Source organism: Paramisgurnus dabryanus, chromosome 18, assembly GCF_030506205.2.
Source record: "Paramisgurnus dabryanus chromosome 18, PD_genome_1.1, whole genome shotgun sequence".
Taxonomy (NCBI): Eukaryota; Metazoa; Chordata; class Actinopteri; order Cypriniformes; family Cobitidae; genus Paramisgurnus; species Paramisgurnus dabryanus.
The window spans coordinates 4,288,142-4,306,308 of NC_133354.1; the positions used below are offsets into that span (position 1 = coordinate 4,288,142).

At 36.3% G+C, this 18,167-nt stretch overlaps 1 protein-coding gene and 1 long non-coding RNA gene across 2 annotated transcripts in view; both read right to left on the bottom strand.

The window, feature by feature from the left end:
* The window catches only part of LOC135721525 (urokinase plasminogen activator surface receptor-like), a 43,542-nt gene that overhangs the window by 21,465 nt on the left and 3,910 nt on the right, over positions 1 to 18,167 (bottom strand). The window lies entirely within an intron of this gene.
* On the bottom strand, positions 9,824 to 11,399 carry LOC141281012 (uncharacterized). Its single transcript, XR_012335367.1, has 3 exons — positions 11,268 to 11,399; positions 10,698 to 10,805; positions 9,824 to 10,412 (listed from the first exon to the last, which is right to left on the bottom strand). It is a non-coding gene; the product is annotated as an uncharacterized lncRNA (long non-coding RNA).

Sequence of the window (18,167 nt, forward strand, 5' to 3'; positions counted from 1 at the left end):
TGGGGACACAAAAGATTTGACATTTGACATCTTAAAAAAGTCTTGTGAACTGACACTTTATGTAAATAGGTGAGACCAATAGCATTTTACGGAGAGATGTTTTAAACTGCTTTAAAATTGTCAGTTTGCATATTTTAAATGCCATTTTTAATCTCTGAAATATACTTCAGTAAATACACTTTCAGTGCATGTTTATATTTTATTTTCTTCTGATTAATAGCAAGCTACCACTTTTTTGCTATTAATGCAATATTGAAGTCTGGCATTTATAGTGTTGCCAACTGTCACTATAAAATACAGGACCAAAGGTGGGCTACAGCAGCAGTGCAAGTATGGTTTTGTGTGAATATACATTGTATTGTTTTAAGCCATTTGTCAAAATGATAGTTAATCTCCTAATTTATAACTTTTATGCCTACAACATATAGTAGGTTTCTTAATAGTTTGTTAATTTACAGCTTTACTTTTAACACAGTCCTTTAATTGAACCATTCCCTTTACTATATGTCTAAAACAACTCCTGCACTAAGGGTTAAAAAAACGTTATCCCCTTCATGTTAATTTTTGTGACTAAAAAAACATCTTACATAGATTTTGCTATTTAAAACACGCGTACAGGGTGTGACTCACGCAAGAGAATGTTCAAGCAAAGTTGGAAATGCTTTTGGGGCATTTCAGATTGAGGCGAAACAGCTACAGTAAATTACCCACTTTATAAAAAGAAAATATGAAATCGTATATCACCCCTGTAATGTACACTCGACGGGACGGGGTCTGTGATTGGATGACAGGTGTCGGTGATCATTATCATGTGCCGTGATCAGCAGCACTGCTGCTTATGCTGCGGGTTCGACTTCGGGCAGGGGTGCTGGAACCGACAGGCGGATGACATCAAAGTACCGTTAAAGCATTTCGATAGCAGTCTCCTCGTATGTTTTCTTGAATCGCTCTCACAGGATTTTGATGTCATCTGCCTCTAGGTTCTTGTGACGCCACATGAAGTTTAACAAACATGTACCAGTGACTGATTAGATCAGCGTATCAGTTAAAAAACGGGACGCGAGTGGTCATGTAACGGACAAATCCCTAGGCATACAGTGCAAAGACACCAATTTTACCAGCTTAACACACTACAGTCTGAAAACCCGGAGCGAAGTGATTACAGAATGCTTACAGTGGAGAGAAGAACGTGCTTTCGCTCCACTCCAGGCTTTGATCAAATCCCGCTTAGCAAGAGGAATACACGTCGTCTTTATGAAAAGTGAATTTAAAAATTTTGCAATTGACAAAGAACTTATCCATGGCTTACGTTAGACATAAAATATAATTATCCTCCTGGACAAAATTTATACCAACTCACATTTCCTTTCTTTCTTTTCTTCCCCAGTAGAAAGAATTATTTAAACTGAGCTGCTGCTGTCTCTTCATATTAACCTCAGACGACCTGTCGCCAGCTTCAGACCCCACTAGCCGTTGAGGGGGTGGGGCGGGCCGGTGAAAAGACGCTGTGTTGCGCTTTCAAAATAAAAGCACGCGAGTTAAAGATTTTAAAATCAAATATTTTTCAAATAATTTTTGGGGGGGACAAATGAAACTGTCTCCAATATTGGAGGGGACACGTCCCCCCCGTCCCCCCCGGTTCCTACGCCCTTGATAGGCATAGTTTAATAAAATAATGTATTTTGATTACACAAATCAAACCTAACTATATGATTGTTTTAGCTGCTGACCAGCATAGGGAATCTCTATGGCTAATTTATAAGACATGTAAGAGTCTTTTTGGGTATCTTATGCCTAGAATTATTCAAGGAGGTTGATTCTTTTAACTTCCTTTAAAATGTGATCAATTGTGCATACTGACATGTGTAACAAATGGATATAGGGTGTCAAACTCATAGATTTGCATCATTTAAAATTCAGATGCTCTTTTTAAAATATTTGGGGTCAACCTCTGGCACAGCTTTAAAGCTGAAACTTATCAAATCCTATCAGAGGTCCAGAATGTCATTGAAACACACCAGTGGCTTTGCTGTCATCAGTATTAAACATGTTACCCATCGAAGTACCCCTCCCCGCAGTGCCCCCCCCCCCACATAACAAATCCCAATTTAACCCCTGAATGTAAGTGAGCATCTTTTTTATGTATTTAGACCTAGGTGTATGTGTGTGTGTAGTCATAGCAGTAACAAAATGTTATAGTGTGCTGTCACCAGCAGTGTTGTTTCATATGTTATGGTGCGCTATCATCGATGTTATGTTTTTGTTGTGGTGCACGTAGGCTATTTCAGATTTTGTCAGTCATCTCATGTCTCTATGATCCTGTCCTGTCCCATTCATTGTAGCCTACTTGTGGACATTGCGTCATCACGTGCTGTAGTAAAGGGCCCGCCTTGATAATCCTGTTTAGGGGCCCGGTGTTGGCTCGTTACGCTACTGCTGAGGGGTTGAGGTTAATGTTTGGTTTCCTACATAGAATAAAACATAATAAAGTGTTGTCCTTATCTGTCATTTTTAATGTAAAGTGTTACTTTATTATTAATACAACAGTTACCATGGTTGAAATAATAAAGCCAAATTACTAAAATTAAGACACACTACTGAGAGGGAGTACATCTATAAACAGAGCGCAGTAGTCCGAGTAGCTGTAAAGGAAGCCATCAACATGGCCGCCATGCCAAGTAATGACGTCACGATGCCCAAGCCCTATTGCAAAAACAACAAATCTAATCGTAGCATGGTGGCATGTTGTTTTGTTTTTAATTTTGTGTACATATTTCCTGTATTTTCTGTTTGTATCTTAAAAAAGAGTGAAAAATAAATATGGATGGACATTAAAACTGCGCTAAAACAACAAAGCTGGTTATTGTGGCCTAAGACTTTTGTACTGTACTGGGCCGGGTTTCCCAAAAGCACCGTAAGGCTAAGTAGATCGTAAAAACGATCGTACGAATCATCTTAGAATTACGGGCTGTTTCCCAAAAGCTTCGTAACTTAAGTTGCACTTGAAAATCATCGTAGATCTACGAGTGGTCTGGAGTAATCGTTCATTCATAAGTGCATCGTAAGACAACAGAGTTACAAGGTCACCTACAGGACAACCAGCAAATTGCACTCCTGCAATGACGATAATGTAATGTTTTCAATGTAGGCTATATTTATTTATTGGGTTCGTCTTTGTTTATTTTATATTAAATATATAATATAATATATTTAAAATTCAAATGAGAAATCAAATTTAAATGGCTAAACATACATTTATAAAGAAGGAAAACGTATTTTGTACAAGTTGGTAAAAGTTTTTTTGGATTTTGGTAAAAGTTGGTTTAGCAAATTGATAAATGGTTCATACCGATTGCTGCTATAATTAATCTAAACATTGTTTTGAAGGGAAATGGTATCTAATTAAAGAAACCAAATAAATATTTACGGTAAATGCAATAATCCATAATAATAAATAAACATAGATAATAAACAACAAATAATAATAATAATCTAAACTATAATAGAAACGCAGAAGGCATTTTGCAGTGGGACGAGTCCTAACTAAATACGGAAAAGAATATTAAATAAATTATTAAAACATTTAAAAAGTCATTGAACAATAATGAAAATATATTATTAAAAATATTACTGCACATCGGCTGAAGATCATTAGCCTAAACAAGCTTCAGCTACAAATTCAAGTCATTCTATTGGTGACATTTCAGCACTTGACAAATGGATAGCGACTCGTAAGTAGCACTTAAAACCCAGCTGCGAGCGATCGTTTCACGTGCATCTTTGGGAAACGCACGTAAATGAACAACGAATGTTCGTTAAGTAGCTCGTAGAAAGCGCTCTTAAGTGCTAAGTTCAATCGTTATCGGGAAACCCGGCCCTGTACTGTAAAACACACACACACAAACACACACACACACATATATACATACACACAAACTCATATGTTGTGTCCCTCACTACCATTAGCTTAAGTGGCTCACCGCAAGTTTTACATTGTAAAATTTTAAAATATATATATTATGCATTTTTTGGTATGCCAAGTACTTTGAAAGGTTTTGACACATTGTTTTAAAGGAAGTTATCAGATCACAGACAGCTGTGGTTTCAACATCATCTCTGCAGTTTTTAAAATAAATTTGGTGTGAGATGGATACTTTAATAGTTCTTTGACCAGAAAGGTGTTGCATTTAACCGCTTTCCTCTGATGTGTTGCAGCTTGACCTTTAACTTGCATCTTACACACTGGAAACAGGATGGAAAAATCACAAGCTGTTACACTGTAAAAAAAGCTGGTTGCCGGTAACTTACAGTAGAGTTAAATTTATGTTATTTACTGGCAAGAGTTTGTTCAAAGTTAAATAATTTTAAATATTAACAAGTCTACAGAATAAAACTATACAATAACAGCCTTATGCAAAGCTTTGGTCAACTAATCTGTACATTGTGATTGGCCTGAATACCTCTGACGTCAGCCGGAAATGTGAAGCTCCTTACCATGTTTGAAAGATTCGGTCACTATGTAATGCTAACAGGAGTTAACTTACAGGCCAAGTCCGAACCGGGAGAAATTATGATAATGTCGGTCTTCTCTACGTCACCAATCCCAGGAAGTAAACTGTTGCCTACAATCCGTGTGTTTGTTGTAGTCCAAGGAAAAAGATTTACGTTGGAGATGATAACTCGCGTCATTGTTTACTTTGGGCTTTGTACCTTTTGCATATTATAAACATACTAATACACACTTACACACCGAAGGAAATGTAAACACGTGAATCGGGTCATAGTTGCTCTTTAACAAAGAGAATTGTTTGTAAAAATGTTATACTGTTGTTTTTTGGTCAATTTAGGCAATAAATACCTGTGACTGTACATTAACTTGCGTGTTGTGTTTTATATGGTTGAGAACTGGTTTGGTTTAGGTAAAGGGTGCAATCTATGCGTTATTTTGTGTTTTGTGTTGATTTTGTGTTAAAATAGAACCCAGTTGTGTTAAAAGTAATAAAACATGTGTTATTTAAAAAAAACAGATGTGTGTATTCTAGGACAATGCATTTAGTGTGTTGTCTTTAAACTAACACTGACAGTGTTGTTTTAACACATCCATTGTGTGGGGTTAGATGCTCCAAAATATCTTTAAAACCATCAATGTTTGTGAAACTATTTCTATATTCACAAATGAAGAAAATAAAATGCATCTAATATGAGGCAAAACCCTTAAAATGTAACCACAGATTGTAAAAGCTACTGGACACTTTTCATCGTCGTTTGGTGTTTGCACAAACAAACCATTAGGTCGTTATTTTTTTGTTTTTGTAGTAGAAAACTAAGGGCCCTGAGTTTGACACTAAACCTTTTCATGATATTTACATTTGAAGAAGCATTACAAATGTTATATGTATTTAAATGATGCATATAAAACTACATTAACATGAATTGATTAAATTAAATTTGTTGGCCAAAACGACTGTTTTACATGTTACTACTGTATGTCACCCTGTATTTTGAGTTGTTTCGATGCAGTGCAGTAATGTATGTGAATTAATATATGTTACACCAAACATGTTTGGAATTTGCATATTCAAGAGAATGACTTCTAAGCTCAAATTCATTATATTGAAATTTAAACTTTAAATTTAGCATCAATTTTGCTTTGCATCAATGTTTACAAATATACTAAAACATCCTTGCATCCGATATGAAAAAAACAAAATTGACGTCAGCATTCTGTGGGGTTTCTGTAAAAATGAGCCATGTGTTTGTGGTTGTGATTGTTTTACTAATGCACACCATTTAACCACAAAAGATATTTCTAAGTATGAATCATTAACACCTTAATTACTTGTTACTGTGACTGCATATCAGAAAATAATGCTGTTTGAGTCGTGTAACCAACAGCAACGTCCAAATCTTGACTCTTGCTCTTAAAGGGATAGTTCACCCAAAAATAAAAATTCTGTCATAATTTACTCACTCTCATGTTGTTACAAACCAGTATAAATTTCTTTGTTCTGATGAACACGAAGGAAGATATTTTGAGTAATGTTTGTAACCAAACCATTCGTGGACCCCATTGACTTTCATAGTAGGGAAAAGAATACTATGGAAGTCAATGGGGTCCACGAACGGTTTGGTTTTTGGGTGAACTATCCCTGTAATGTAAGATTGTAAATTATGTTGCTTCTCAGTGTTTCAAACTTCTGAATAGTGAATACCTAAAAATGTAACATCCATACAGTAAGTGCATTTTATTAATTTACAAAATTAACTTCTCTTCCAAGGGGTGCTAATTCAAAATATGTGTTTGTTGTGTCATGTGAATCATGTGTTTTGTCAAAATAAGTGCCTGCTGCACACTCGTCAAAATCGTTTATGATAAATGAGACGCTCACGTTCACAAAATACAAACAAGACACTCCCTTAATAGTAAACTCTGATTACGCATTGGATTATGAGAGTATCTGGCAAACGTGAACGTGACAGAGCTAGAGGGGTGTCCTGGGTGTCCAAATTGAATGTACTTTCACTCACTCAAATAATTATTTTCCTATTAATTGACATGTTTATTTGGACGTGCTGCAGCACAGCACATTGTTAAAAATAAATATTAATAAAATATTAACATATGTTGCAAATTTTACATAATGATTTCATTGTAGGCAGGAAGAGGGTGCATAGTATTTGTCTATCTGTGCACTGAATAAAGTTTATGCTTTTAAATTGGGCTTTGTTTTTCTCTTTGTACTGTTTAACAAAACAAAAAAAAACCTAAATCGCCCCTGGCCCTCTCTACCGGTTTTCTCTCTGTCTTCTCAGACCGTGCCAATCTGCCCCGATTTTCCCTCCCTCGGTGTGCCATCCTGTTCATCAGCTAGTCAGTTTGTTCTCCTCCACTGAGTTTCTGCATTTCTAAAGTGTAATTTCCTTTCCTACAAACTTCTCAAAACTGCCTTGTTGTGCCTGCCACTGAATTCTAGTCTTTCCTGATGTATCTCTATGATTTATATATATATACACACTCACCTAAAGGATTATTAGGAACACCATACTTATATTGTATTTGACCCCCTTTCACCTTCAGAACTGCCTTAATTCTATGTGGCATTGATTCAACTGAAAGCATTCTTTAGTAATGTTGGCCCATATTGATAGGATAGCGTCTTGCAGTTGATGGAGATTTGTGGGATGCACATCCAGGGCACGAAGCTCCCGTTCCACCACATCCCAAAGATGCTCTATTGGGTTGAGATCTGGTGACTGTGGGGGCCATTTTAGTACAGTGAACTCATTGTCATGTTCAAGAAACCAATCTGAAATGAGTTGAGCTTTGTGACATGCTGCATTATCCTGCTGGAAGTAGCCATCAGAGAATGGGTACATGGTGGTCATAAAGGGATGGACATGGTCAGAAACAATGCTCAGGTAGGCCGTGTCATTTAAATGATTCTCAATTGGCATTAAGGGGCCTAAAGTGTGCCAAGAAAACATCCCCCACACCATTACACCACCACCACCAGCCTGCACAGTGGTTACAAGGCATGATGGATCCATGTTCTCATTCTGTTTATGCCAAATTCTGACTCTGTCTCACAGAAATCAAGACTGATCAGACCAGGCAACATTTTTCCAGTCTTCAACTGTCCAATTTTGCTGAGCTCATGCAAATTGTAGCCTCTTTTTCCTATTTGTAGTGGAGATGAGTGGTACTTGGTGGGGTCTTCTGCTGTTGTAGCCCATCCGCCTCATGGTTGTGCGTGTTGTGGCTTCACAAATGCTTTGCTGCATACCTCGGTTGTAACAAGTGGTTATTTCAGTCAAAGTTGCTTTTCAGCTTGAATCAGTCGGCCCATTCTCCTCTGACCTCTACCGTCAACAATGCATTTTCACCCACAGGATTGCCGCATACTGGATGTTTTTACTTTTACACACCATTCTTTGTAAATCCTAGAAATGGTTGTGCGTGAAATCCCAGTAACTGAGCAGATTGTGAAATACTCAGACCGGCCCGTCTGGCACCAACAACCATGCCACGCTCAAAATTGCTTAAATCACCTTTCTTTCCCATTCTGACATTCAGTTTGAAGTTCAGGAGATTGTCTTACCAGGACCACACCCCTAAATGCATTGAAGCAATTTATATATATATATATATATATATATATATATATATATATAGGTATGGAAAGTATTCAGACACCTTGAAATTTGTCACTCTTTTTTTCATTGCAGCCATTTTCTAAAGTCAAAAAAGTTTATTTTATTTCTTTTTTTCCCGGTTGCTTAAACACACTTTTTGAAACTTTGCCTCATATTCTCAAAACAGTAAACACAATCTCACATAATTCCCCAACACTCCAATGAAGGTGTAGAACCATCTCAAGGAGGATCAGAAGAAATGGACAGCATGTGAGTTAAATATGAGTGTCATAGCAAAGGGTCTGAATACTTAAAACCATGTAATATTTTAGTTTTTTAATAAATTTGCAAAAAATTCTACATGTCTGTTTTTTTCTGTCAAGATGGGGTGCTGAGTGAACATTAATGAGAAATAAAATGAGTGACAATTTTAAAGGTGTCTGAATACTTTCCATACCCACTGTGTATAAGTGGATCAAAACATTTTATAAAAGTTCATCTTTGTGTTCTGAACAATACTCGTTGATGAACATTTTTGATCCACTTCAAATGTTGACTAGTGTATTTGAGAGATTAGTTTTTGTTTTGTTTGTGTTGAAAATTTTTTTCATGTACTTATAGTCCAGAGCTTTACATCAGTCTTTATCTCTGAACCCAGATTTTACACTGATGGACAGCACCAAGAGTAAATACAGAGCCGGCGCCAGACCATAACTAACAGGGGGGCACTCGGCTTCCAACGGGGGGCACGCAATAGCAACAATAACTTGCAAAAAGAAGACATTAAAACAACAAATACAGCAAGCACACACTCATACAACTGGTACAGACTGTCAGCTCATTTCCCGTATAAAGTGCAAAAGACCACAAACGATGCGCAAAACTATTGAACTTCGACCACTGCGTGAGCGCAAGCTGAGCTCCGCTGCGCTCGCGCTTCTCGATGCAACAACAAACCGCCCTCGCGCGACGCAAGCCATTGAAATGAATGGGTTTTATAGCGCAGCGCACACCGCGTCCTAGCTTTAAAAAAGCCGCTTTACCATAATCACGTCGTAATGCTGTTAATGGTCTATAGCCACACTTCACATTTAAGCTTACGTTATTTAAAACAACGCTAACTTACCTTTGAAATAGCGGAAGACGGCGTGTAAGAACATTAAACTTCCTTAAAACAGGGTCCTTAAAACTGCCCGCAAATGCCCCCCCCCCCTTGACGCCGGCCCTGAGTAAATAAAATGTCATTTAAATCAATCGTTAATTTTTAGGTAGTAAGTTCTCTACTTTACCACAAAACACATTGGTCTTGACTGTTTCAATGGTATTTTAAAAGAGGATTTAAGGCACAAACTTTGTGCTGTTCCTAACAAATGGCCCTTGAATACTTTCAACATTGTTGAAAACATTTTACAGAAAATGCATTAGGTAATCTCTTCGTCAGTGCTAATTTAGTCCCTGAGAGGAGGGTACCAATAATAAAATCATTCTCAGTTGCTGTGGTAGGAACATTTTTAAAGCAGGTGGTCCCACAAATAGCTCTGATACCATAAAAAGGTACCTGCTGTGTGAATGGGGCTGTAATCATTGACCTTGGAGATCATTGAGGTAGGACAAATCTGCATTACCGCCATTTTTTTTTATTATATTTTTTTATTCAGAAATGCTGATTGTGTTAAAAGCACTCAAAAATTATTGAACAAAAAGCTATGTACTGTATATGGCTGCATATGTTTGCTGCCATCTGCTGGTGCATACGAATAATTACAGTTATTTAACTTCGTTTAGAAACTGTGTTTATTACAATATCATTATTAGATTTTGCCTTAAAACAAGTGTATCGTGGGGTTACATTTGATTTATTGTTTTCCCTGTTTGCAGTATATATATTTTCACCAAAACCATTGTGACAACACCAAAAATACAATGAAAATTAAGCTATATTAAATCAAACATTTTTTTTTTTTAAATCCAAAATGTGTGACATACTGCTGTTGCTGCTGCATAAATCATAAAACATAATCTTTTTTTTACTAATCCCACCACAATATCTCTCATTACTGCTGTAGAGAGTGATGTTCTGCTGAATTCAGTGGATCAGGATGTAGAAGAAGAGAGGCAATAAGAAGAGAGGAGATTCTGTGTGACGCTCTTAGCACCGTTACACAGATTCCCCTGACAGCATGAGAAGCTCGTGTAAACTGCAGCGAATTGTGGTACAGCATCACAGAAGGATTTAGAGGCACATCCTTTAAAAGTCTGAGACACAGACCCAGCAGTTGCTAATGTAAAGACAACAAAAGTTGATCAAGTGAATCATTAAAAACTTGACCACAGAAATCTGATAAAACACATATACATATACAAAACATTTTAAATACATGACCCTATCCTATGTTAATATGGTAAATATATTTCTGTGATTACTAGATACTGTAAATTAAAAACCATGTTCTCTGATTTATGTTATCAAATATTAATATGTCTTGAACAAAAAGTGCAATTCAAATGTAACCTTATCTACTATAATAATGCAGAGAAAGACAGAAAAATAACTTGATTCTTACTTTTCGCTGCAAAGCAGCGGTCTTCATCTCCAAAACATTTTAATTTGTTGAAGCAACTCTTCTCATCGCAGTAGTAACATTGTTTTCCATTGGGGCTGTTAGAGGGAACTGTAGAAGAAACAAATCTTATTATTTAATTTCAAATACCTAAGCACAAAAAAAAAACGTATTAATTCAATTTAAAAAAAATTTTTAAGGTAAGTGGTTGCAATCAATTTATTTGAGCTACATTTAAACAAAAGTTTTTTGTTTTGTTTAAATGTAGCTTAAATAAATTGATTCCAACCACTTACCTTAAAAAAATTTAGCAAATTGAATGAATAATTTTTTTAATGAGCTTTATGCTAGCATATATATATATATATATATATATATATATATATATATATATATATATATATATATATATATATAATATTCATTCAATTTTCTCAATTTTTTAAGGTAAGTGGTTGGAATCAATTTATTTAAGCTACATTTAAACAAAAGTTTTTTTTATTGTATTTTAATTTACTAATTTTTTAAATATTTTTTTCAGTGCAGTTATAGTTATGTATATGAAAGACATACCTGGGGCGTCATTGCTATTACAGAGGTTTGTGCTACAGCACTTTGTAGATATAACCATTCTTTTTATTCCGTTGTTAACAGATCCATTTATACAATTCTCCGTCACTGCACAACCCTTAATCTGCTCTTTAACTTCAGTCCCACCTAAAAAAATAATATGATTAATGCTTTACAATGCTCTTTGTGTGTGTGTGTGTGTGCGCGCGTGCGTGCGTGCGTGCTTGTGCGTGTGCGTGTGTGGGGGGGGGGGTTGGTCTATGTGTTTTACGAGGACATGAGTAGTGTATAATGACATGTTTATCATACTATAAAGGTGGTTTACGGGGACACAGAGAATTCTAATATACAGACATCTTACATCAATTTTTGCTTCACAACTATTGATAATCTTGAGATATGCATCTCTACTCGTGAAGACAAGATCATACGATCAAACCACAGTTGATAAGAAAATAAGAAATGAAATACAACACAGATTTTTACTCTTGAGACAACATTTCAGTAATTTCATAGATAATAAACCCACACAAATAGTTTTGATTAATTCAACGTTTAGGATCATCCGTATATCACATTCTTTAGAGCAGGGTTTTCAAACTGTGGGTCAGGACTCATAGGGTCCCACAGTGGGATCAGGTGGGTTGCATAAAGTCACTTGAATGTCGTAGTGAATGACACAAAAACAGTTTTGTCCTATTAATGACAATGGTTTTGATATAAGGTATTTTGGGATTGCAATTAAACTTACATTTAATGACAATGAAAATATAAACTACTCTCTTCTAAAAGAGAACACATTTATTTTTGTATTTCTAAATGAATTTTTTGAGCATATTTTTATAAACAAATATTTTGGTAGGTCCTGAGATTATGCCCGTCTAAGTGGGTTGCACAATGAAAAAGACCACTGCTTTAGAGGATGTAACCTCCAGAGGATGTGAAGGACGCAACCTTCTGAAATGAGACACAGCCAGTATCTACTATAACTAGTATATCAAGACCTGTGGGGACGATTTTAGGTGTGGCGGGCAGCAATGGCAGAATTAATGTAGCGGAACAGATATTAACTGCATGCTCTTAACACTTATCATATACTATACACCATCAAATACTTTCACTTCAAATCCGCTTAATCCCAGCCTCACGACTTTCAAAAATACCGGTTTCATGGCAGAATTTGTTAAGAGTGATTAAAAATGATAATTTACATGAAAACATGTCAAATGCACTCAGAGGTGGGTAGCAGAGTCGTATAATAATAGAGTTACGACACTCACATAGACGTCCGTTGTAAGAATGGAATGCGGAAGTAACAGCGTTTCATGTAGTGACCGGTAGTGACGCATAGTTCCAAACGCAGCACTGAAGCCCATTCATTTCAATGGCACCTGCTGGTAAATCGACGAAATTATCGTTTCTCTTTACATTTTCGGACATTTTGATTAATATAGTCAACAGTGATATGTAATGATTATCGTTAATAATAACTAGTAACATTTTTATATTTTAATGAGTTGTGTATAATGTGTGAATAATATAGATTTAATGGTTTATTATTTTATTACTGGTGGCCATCTACTTTATACTTATCTTTTTATATATATTACGAGTAACACTAGGGGGCAACAGCGACAAGCTAAATGCCTTATAAGAAAGTCACACTGCTTCACAATGCTGCTATGTGTTTCATTGTGTTTGGTAAGTAATACGAGTGATGTATCCTCGAAAATCATGTATGATTATATTAACATTTAATGTGAATTTAAAATATGAATTTAGTGTGTTTCTGTTATGCTTGACTGTTACAAATAACCGCGTTTGCGATCTTTTTTGTGATTTTAATATATTAAAAGTGTAGGAATTATGTTTTTAGCAGATTGATAGCCATTTATATAGCCATATTTTGCTACAAAAATAAAAGATAAACTGTGTTGCTGTAGTTGATATAGATAACCACAGTTATATTTGGGTCACAATTAACTGTTTATCTTTATTAACTGATTTACTGTATTTCCATCACTCCCTAGTAAAAAAACGTTATAAACACAGTAAGTATAGTGATCAATTCCCATTACAAGCTAATATTTACCTAAAATAGCTGAAAACCTATGCAAACAGATTGACAGCCCTGCTTGGTTTGGAACTGTAGAACGTTACATGAATCACGTGACCGCGCGGCGGCGAGATCAAAGCGTTTCGTAACTCTGTTATTATACGACTCTGGTGGGTAGTAACGAATTACATTTACTTCGTTACATGTACTTGAGTAAATTTTTTTGTGTAACTAGTACTTTTAGAGTAAATTTAAGGAAAGGTTCTTTTTACTCTTACTCAAGTACATTTCTAGTGAAAAAACTGTACTTTTACTTCGCTACATTCGGTGGCGTTACTGCGCTACTTTCAAATGGTAATAATTAACGAATATATATTTTTTTTAAAGTTTATTCACCTTATTCCGCCACGCCCCTTTTTAATTCTTCGCTCTTCCGCACTTTGTCAACCGACTTCCGCTGCTAATATGGCACAGTGCATTCGGTGGTTAGTTTGGTGGTTAGAAGATTGTTTGTAGTTCACTATAACTTTAGTGAAATGACAAATATCGCTACTGCTGTAAATGTTTTAAATTAGGAGCACGGTTAAAACGTCATACGACGCTCGGATAGTCTTATATTGTCCCATCAATCGTCTCGTGGTTAGACGATATGAAGCGGCCGCGGCAAGTAACCTGGCATATTTAATTACCTCGTCCTTTCAGGAGTTGATGGAGCAGCATTGAAAATTATTAAAAGTATGTCTACCAATATTTACACAGTGATTTGGTCTTTTTTTATAGCAAATGTGCACCTTAGCCAGTCCAATAACTATTTCGTTTTTATGTGGTACCATGATAGAATTCATTTGCAAACTTGCCAACACTTATTCCTTCAAATCAGGAGACTTAAATCCTTTTAAGTGGAATCTACAAAGCTCACATATGGTTTAAGAAATTCCTTACAGATAATAACTGATCACACTGTAAAGGTTTATATAACTGCATGGCAGGTTACATCTGATCACATAGTAAATGTTTATAACTGCATGACAGGTAACAGCTGATCACATTGTAAAGATTTAATATAAATGCACAACATCTGATCACATTGTAAAGGTTTAATCAATCAATCTTTATTACAGACTCGGGGTCCAGATAAAACAAAAGAATACTACAGACAAGACATTAAAACAAGATAAACAACCCACACATCAACCCACACAATAAATAGCTACAGAATACAACAATACCAATGTCTCCAAAGCTTTGACTGATATCGTGTAGTACTCACACTTATATTAGATAGACCCACAATAATCTCATTATTAGAATAATTTAGCCGGCAGATAAATCTATAGATGAGATTTCGTAGCAGTGCTTTAAAAGTAATTACTCTAGCACTCACAAACATTTCACTTGCACTATGCCATCTAGGTTTCTTAAGTAAGATTCTCATAGCATCATTATACGCTACCTGCAGCTTCTGTAAACTTGATGTTCTGTAGTTAAACCACAGGTGAGCAGTATAGAGTGTAGTGCAAAATGCTTTAAAAAGTGACACCTTCACCTCATCTGAACAGAAACTAAACTTACGTAAAAGTGTATTCGCCTGCATATACATCATACGCCGTTGTCTTTCTATATCCTCATCATCTGTCATATGTTCTGTGATAAAATGACCAAGGTATTTTACTTTCACAGATACAGTAAGACTCTTATTAGACAGCTTAAAGACTGGAAATGTTATACTTTTATCCTCCTTAGTTCTACAGATCATAACCACACTCTTATCAGGATTATATAAAATATCATGTTTAAGACCATACTCAGAACACATATTTAAAAGCTGTTGAAGACCAGCACTGCTAGGACTAAACACCACAAGATCATCTGCATACATAATATGATTCACACACATATTCCCAATCATACACCCAGTTTTATAGGCATTCAAACATTCTGATAGATCATCCATGTAAAGATTGAATAAAATTGGGGACAAAATCCCCCCTTGTCTCACACCATTACTAACCCCAAAAGGGGCAGAGACTTTATTGCACCATTTGACTTGCATCATCTGATGGGCATACCAATAAGCCAGGATTCTCACAATATATTCTGGCACCCCTCTTTGTTTCATTTTTAAATATAACTTTGCATGGTTGACCCGATCGAAGGCCTTGGATGCATCAATAAAGCACATAAAGACTGATGAGTTTTTATTTCTATACTTATTTACAATTTCCTTTAATGCATAAATGCAGAGATCAGTACCATGTTTAGCCTTAAATCCAAACTGGTTGTCTTTAGATTCAATAATCACATTTAACCTATCCAGCAAGATTTTTTCCAACACTTTAGACAGGATACTTGCTAGAGCTATGGGTCTATAATTATCTAAGTTGCCTACCATACCAGCTTTGTTCTTAATAACTGGGACTAACAGAACAGACAACATTGACTCTGGTAACACGCCATGAATCAAAAGGCCAGTAAAACAGACAGCTAGTAAAGGGGCTATCCTCTTACTTCCATATTTTAGATGTTCAGCAGAAATATTATCTAGTCCACTAGCTTTATTTTGAGGCAATTTACTCATAGCATGTTCCACCTCACGTGACATAATCACCATTGAATCATTAGGTTGAATATCATCCACATTATATAATTCATTTTGGATGCAATTAAAAAGACTACAATAATGCTGTCTCCATAATTCTGCAATATTATCTGCCCCCGAAACTCCATCCAAGGCACAAGGAAGAGATACTCTGCATCTATTAATTGTTCTGACATCTTTCCAGAAATCTGTGGTATTTTGATTTAATAGCTTCATAGCCATAGAATCAGCCCTCAATGATTGCTCATTTTTACCAATAAAGCGAATAGCGTACTTGTATCTTGCATTTGTAGATTTTTTATACTCAAGCTCAGGCCCCTGCCTGGGTCTTCCTGCTATATCCCATAATTTAAAAGCTTCTCTGGCTTCATCCTGATATTCAGATACATATTTACTCCAGCCAGGCCTAGTCTTATTTGGTATACCCTTCAATTTAAAAAAGGGCTTACTACAACCATGCAAGGCATTAACAATATCATTATACATTGAGCAAATATCCCTCTGATGACTTGGATCTTTACAGTTGACATCACTACACATGATTGCATCCCTAGGCAAGTTAATATTACCCAGACATCTATCTGTGTTTACATAATAAACCGAAAGATCCTCCTCTGTAAGTGCAGACCAATCAATTTTTGCTATATTGACATTATTATCATTATTAGACATTGCAACAAGTAACTCCGCATTTATCACAATGGACACAGGTATGTGATCAGTTGTTACTATACCATACAGAATACTCATACCACTCAGCGATGCATGTGCATCTGCTGTGCTAATACAATGGTCCAACCATGATGTTGTGTTCCAAGCCTCACTAACATAGGTATAACTATCTACAGGCAAACACACTTCTGTTGACAGAATAAGATTATTATTATGACAAAACTGAGCAATATGACTGGAAAATATAGACTTTTTGTCTGAAATATCTGCATTCATATCCCCAATGACATACACACTAGAAACAGTAGAACTTTCTATAAAAGAACTGATAAAAGCTAATCTATTTAAATACTCATCTTCATTATGATGACTTTCGTAAGGTGTGTACACATTTAGAATAATAAAATTCTTATCTTGATAAGTTATCTGTATTGCAATACACCAATTAACATCCAATCGAATTACCTTAACCAGTGGATCTAGCTTTTTATTCCATAGTATGGCTACACCCCCAGATATCCTACCTTTAATTAAATCCATACAAAGATCCACTGTGGATTCACCAGCACCATGAAAATGATCATGAATAGAATTTAATTTATCTAAATCTTGCATTGGTAAGAAAGTCTCTTGCAGACATAAAATATCACAGTTCTCTAACAGACTGTCCACAACCACACGGCGGGCTTTGTCCCCATCATCCTGGCCGACACGAAGGCCACGACAGTTATATGACACAACCCGAATGTCCATGAGAGGTACACAATTGTTTATCCTACCCGAGGACGCACACTTTCCCCAGCGACTGGAGCAGTATTTGACCCATTGATTCCCACCCTACGTGGTTCATAATAGCGTCTTACAAAAGCCCCTTCGGGCCAGAGATGTGGGTCATACATTTCACTGACTTCATTACATTCAGCAGATACTTTAAATGAACTGTATCTGCTTTGTATTGTTTCAATTTTCTGACAAGCAACATCGCGTCCAAGTTTTTGTTTCAGGTACTCAGACAAAGTCAAGGCATCTAAGTCAGGTGTAAACTTGGAGGCAAAAACACTCACCAGTTTGGTCTTAATCATTCGGATGTTGCCCACAGCTCCAGTGCCAACAACAGACTTAACATTACCGGACTTCTTTTTCTGCATGCTGGTATCATTAGACGATCTTGTTTTAAAATCAGCATTCACAAAGCCTTGTCGACGACCCTTTTTTACGACGCGACTCCACTTCGGGGAATCCAAGGAAGATGTTAATCCGGTGGCTCCCTCCATTGACACATGATTTTCCACTCTATCAGCACTCAACGATAATGACCTCGCCATCAAAACTCCTTCACCGCTTATGTCCATTTCAAAAGTTTCAACTGACGTGGCTCCGAGTGCCGTACCCTCTGTCCGCGCAGCATTAGCACTAACGGGCTTTGCAGAGCCCTCCATGCTGGCAACCTGCATCCCATCCGTCGCTTGCTCCAAAACACTCACTCTCCGATTAATATCCACTGTGATGGCTCGTAGATCTTCATCCGCGTTAACATGCAGTTGCATTGCGTGTTTCATAGTACAAAGCTCAACAC